The sequence below is a fragment of the Choloepus didactylus genome, chromosome 4 (assembly GCF_015220235.1).
Source record: "Choloepus didactylus isolate mChoDid1 chromosome 4, mChoDid1.pri, whole genome shotgun sequence".
In the NCBI taxonomy this organism is placed as follows: domain Eukaryota; kingdom Metazoa; phylum Chordata; class Mammalia; order Pilosa; family Megalonychidae; genus Choloepus; species Choloepus didactylus.
In genome coordinates this window covers 189,165,674-189,171,171 of record NC_051310.1, presented here as the reverse complement: position 1 = coordinate 189,171,171, position 5,498 = coordinate 189,165,674, and the positions used below count along the sequence as shown (strand labels likewise).

The following is a 5,498-nucleotide window of genomic DNA, read 5'->3' as shown; positions in this document are numbered from 1 at the left end:
TAGGAAGGCTGCTTCAATGGTCTAGGCATCCATCTGTACTCTGCTTGTAGGGCTCCTAGGGTAGAGAGGGGTAAGAGGGACAGACTGCCCATGCAGTCCTCACTATGGATAGGGAATTAGACAGCATCCAAGGGCCCCCTCCTTTTCCCTCCCCCCAACTCAGGTGGAGGGGGAGTAGCTCTTACTAGAGCTTGTGTGGTGAAGGTTTTGTCTCAACACAGAACATGTAAGTTGTGAACCTGAGGTCATCTACCTGGGAGCAGGTTGAGAAGGGCTGGTTCACTGGGGTCACTTAACAAGGACTCGATGGGGATGGTGTTGTCTGATGGCTCTGTAGGCCCCTGGGGAGTTATCCAGGATCACAGTGCTGGAGAGGTCACTGTGGACCAGAGAGAGGTCCTTGATGTAAGTGCCCAACTCCAACATGTAGTGTTGTCCATAGTATCTCCTCTTGAGGATCCTTCTGCTATTGTCCAGTTTGTCTGCCATGCTTTCTGTGAATATCACCATCTCATACCATTGGGTTACCACTTCTAAGAAGAAATCCACATGGATGCTCACATGCAATAAACTGGACAGAATGCTTGTATTTACCACCTTGAGGATGAAGTCAGATGTTCCAGACAAAACCTGGCCTCCACCCCATCATGGTGGGAGTGGATAAGTGTTTCATCCACCAGATCCAGTACTCAGATCTTTCTCTTCACCTGGCCCAGCTGATGCTGGGACACAGGAGATAAAAAAGGATATCATATCAATGATTTTGGTACTGAATTACTGTGCAGATCTGCCTCCACAAAAGGTAAATGAAGAAACTCCAGAGCTTGATGGTGAAGGCCATGGACAAGCACAGCCCCAGAAGATACTGTGTCCACAACAACCCAATGACCCTGACACCACTTTCCCAGGGCCCCTGTGACCCAGCATGACCAGGCCCCAGCAGCCTCACCTGCCAGGAAGGGAAACATGGAACCTGAGTGGCTGGAGAGGTTGTAGAGAGTGCACAGAGCAGAAGGCTCAAAAAACTACCCTGGCAAGTAGGAAGCAACAGAGCAGGCAGCTTGGGAACAGGTGGGTGGATCCCATGCTGGAGGCTGGCAGTAAATAGGCAGGGTGTGGCATCTATAGCTTTGTGGAGGTTTTTAGGCTGAAATAGGTCAGGCCATGATGAGACAAGTGGGGAAGGGGATGGAGAATTGGGAGAGGAGGTAATGGGGGTGGGGGAGAGGGAAGGAGCCATAGTATTCCATATTTATTTTGTAGGGTTGATAGCAATGTCATTATTTTCATTACTAATTTTAGTGTAATATAGGTATTTCAATTTTGTTGATCTTTTCAAGGAGCCAACTACTAATTGGTTTCTGTTCTCTAACTTATTTCTGCTCTAATTTTTATTTCCTTCCTTCTACCTGCTTTGGGTTTAGTCTGCTCTTTTTTTTTTTTTTTTTTTGTATTTCCTTAAGATGTAAAATGTTATTCATTTGAGATAGCTATTCTTTTTTTAAAAATAGTTTTATTGAAATAGTCACATACCCTACAATCATCCACAGTGTATAATCAGTTATTCACAGTACCATTATATAGTTGTGCATTCATCACCAGAATCAATTTTTCAACATTTTCCTTATTCCAAAAGAAATAAAAATTAAAGTAAAAAGAACACCTAAAACATTCCATGTCCCCCACCCCCCATTTTAATTTTATTTTTTCCCCATTTTTTCTACCCATTGTCCATACACTTGATAAAGGAGTGTGAGCCAAAAAGTTTTCACAATCACACAGTTACACCATGTAAGTTACATAGTGATGCAATTGTCTTTAAGAATCAAGGCTACTGGGTTGCAGTTCAACAGTTTCAGGTATTTCCTTCTAGCTATTCCAATACACTAAAAACTACAGAGGGATATCTATAAGGCACATAAGAATGCCTTCCAGAGTGACCTCTAGAATCCATATGAAATTTCTCAGCCACTGAAACCTTATTTTCTCCATTCTTTCCCCTTTTATTCAAGAAGATTTTCTGTGTCCCTCAATGCTGGGTCAAAGCTCATCCCCATCTGCCATGCCCCACATTGCATGGAGACTTCCATCCCTGGGACTCAGGGAGGGCAGGGAGTTCACCTGCCTCATAGGCTTAGAGAGAGAGAGAGCCACATGTGAGCAACAAAGAGGTTCTCTTGGGGAGACCCTTAGGCATGATTATAATTAGGCTTATGCTCTCCTTTACAGTAACAAGCTTCATAAGGGCAAGCCCCAAGATTGAGGGCACATTCTACTGGATTGTTAGTCCTCAGGTATTGTGAGAATATCAGTAATAACCCAGGTGGGTAAGTCCAAACTTTCTACATTTTTCCCCAGTTCCTCAGGGAGACCCTGCAAATATATTTTTATTCTCTGCCAAAATTACTTTGGGATGTATCAGGATTTCCCACTAACTGTACAAACTTAACAGATCCACTTCCTATTCATAGTTTATGTAATTATGATGTTTGAACAACCTGAAAGTATATGTTAAATTATTTAGTGTGCTGCAGAAAATATGGATCCTGTACCAAATAATATCTCTTCCCTTCATCTCACACAGTGGTTGAAGTTTTTAAAACACAGTCAATATCTTCCTTTACCCTTTGGCTGAATTTGCCTTACCCCTAACAAATCTGCTTTACTCATATCTGTAATTGAAGTATGAACTCTTTTTCAGCTTAACAGTTGCTGTATGAGGTAATATTGACATTCATAGCTGATGACCTCTAATTCTGAGTTTCAGGTATCACACAGATATGCAAAGTTCCAGAGACTGACCAGGTTACACACAGAGTTCAGCATCTCAGAATTTAGAGATAACCATTACAACTCAGGCATAGATATAAATGCTTTAAGAGTTTACAATTTAGGGACCATTACAACAAGCATTACCTGATAAGCTGTGCTCTAACATTCAATTCTCAGAGTTTACACATTGTAGTTCTTTTAATGAGGCATTATAAGGTTTGTCTTCATTTCTGGCATACTTGATTCCAAATGCTGTCCTTAATATTGATTCATCTAGTTGTGTGTCACAGCTTCATTCTTCTTGCTCAGTATTCTATTTTATGCACACCACAGTTCACAATTCAGTCAATGTACCCTTAGGCCACCTCCATCCATTGCAAATTGTGAATACTGCCACCATAAACACCAGTGTGCAAATGTCCATTCATGTCCCTGCTCTTGTATCTTCCATGTGTATACCCATAATGAGGTTGCAGGACCTTATGGCCCCCACATAGTTACTTATTCTGGAAACATCACACTGTCCTCCAGATAGGCTACACCATTCTACTTCCCCACCAATAGTAAATAGGTACATCCTTCAGTGTTTTCTCCAGACCTTTTATACTTCTTTATATTTTCCTGCAATTTTACAGAGATATATTCACATATCATACAATCATCCACAGTGTACAATCAATTCACAGGATCATATAGTTGTACATTCATTACCACAGTCAGCACTTGTACTTAATCATTACTTCAAAAAATGAAAAAGTTAACTGTACTAATAAAAAAGATTAAAAAATTAAAATGTCATAGAATAATATAATAAAGTCAGACAACAAAACCACTACAAATCCCATACTCCTCCCTTATATCCCCCTCTCATAGACATTTAGCTTTGCTGTATTGCCTTTGTTACATTTACTGGAAGCATATTACATGTTACTATTAACCATAGACTCCAGTTTGCTTTGATTATACTTTTCCCCAATACCATCCCTCCCTTCCAACACCTTGCAAGGTAGACATTGTTATCCTACATGTAACAACAATTTTATGTTTGTATATTTAGTCACCATCATTAACCACTGTAGTTTCACTAAGTTATACAGTCCCAGTCTTTATCATCTATCTTTCCTTCTACTGCCATAATTTCCCCTAGCACTCCTGGGAATTTGTTTTCATAACTTTTTGGTTCATGTTGTTAGAACTGTGGTGTTTATTTGTTTGTTGCTTTAAATTTTGGATACAGTTCAGAAAAATAATATATAATAAAAATGAAGTAAGGAAACTTAATTTAAAAATTAATCACAGATGGCAAAATAATTTTCTACCATTCCTGCCAAAATTCATTACCTGAATCATATCAAGAGCATATTTTAATAAATGTCAATTGATGTATACGCTACATAATGATTCTTCAGTGCCTTCAAATATATCAATATGAAGAAATATATATATATAGAATGTTACAGTATATCATGAATACCTGAAAAGAAAGTGTAATACATGATATGAGACAGGATTATGTAATAAATTTATTGATTTTTACTTTCATCTCTAGCATTTTCATAATTATGGTATTGCTTGCTTGAAAGATATATAAAGGTCATTGGTGTGATATGGGAAAGGCCACAAGATGTGATACTAGGACTATTTCATGGATAATTTCTTCATTGTGGAAATTTTTCTATGAATACCTAGGAGAATGTTTTTGTTTATAGATAAATATATAGGATAATATATGAAGATAGGAATGTTGTGTTTATATATTATTTCCCATTGGTTGAGATATAATGTTATTATCAAGATAAATTAAAAAATGGTATCTTTGTGAGAAGAAATGAAATAAATATAATTCAGATGATGTGGCTGCCCTTCACATGAAGGCAGTGTCAGAGCAGGGTGAATTTGCACTGACTTGCCTTTCACTGGATTTGGGAATAATATTCAGAATCAGTGCCAACTGGATCTACTCAATTGGGAATCAGCACATTCTGGATCAGATATACTAGGTAAGCATTCTTGCAATTTATTTTGTTACTAATATAGATTTCAGAGGCCAACACAGGTGATACCATCTGGGTTTCTCTATCCCAGGGACAGAACCATGTTAATGGGGAAACTCTGTGGGCTATGAGTTTCCAGGTGTGCACTCCCTTTGACAGAGCCAACAGAGGCTTGTTCCAGGATCACAGTAATCTTTGTGTATGAGATTCTTGGACTCAGCAACTAATCATATTCACTTGTCACCATAATCCCTGCCTTCTGTTTTACACCATCTTTCCCAAATTATGCAATATCTCATTCATTCAAATTCCACAGCAAGTAAACATAATTTGGGCTTTGTAACATGGGACTCCCAGATGATCTCACAGAATTTATGCTCTGACAGTTACATCTGGCAGGCAGAATAACAGCAGCAATTCAGGTTTAAGATGACAAGGGATTCAAACTTACTTTCAGTTAGAACCTTTGAAGGCAGGATTCATCACAAGTGCTTAATTTTCCTTGATTACAGGCAGTTTTTGGAATGAGCATGGCTATGCCACATCGAGGGCCCTCCTATGGAGTAACATTGATTCTAAGAAACCTGCCTCAATCCATCATTATATTCTCAACCATTGAATAACTACATTTGCCAAACCTCAGCCAGGGGATTTCTCTTTTATGCACGAGCAGTCAAACCAAACAGGAAGACCCCTTGTGCTTTGTGTCTTAGAGTATTTCTGGGAGAGAAA

The 5,498-nt window shown here is 38.9% G+C and overlaps 1 pseudogene; it reads right to left on the bottom strand.

Moving 5' to 3' along the window:
- Window positions 1-245: 245 nt before the first annotated feature.
- LOC119533043 lies at window positions 246-1,240 on the bottom strand (annotated as a pseudogene).
- Between the last annotated feature and the right edge of the window lie 4,258 nt (window positions 1,241-5,498).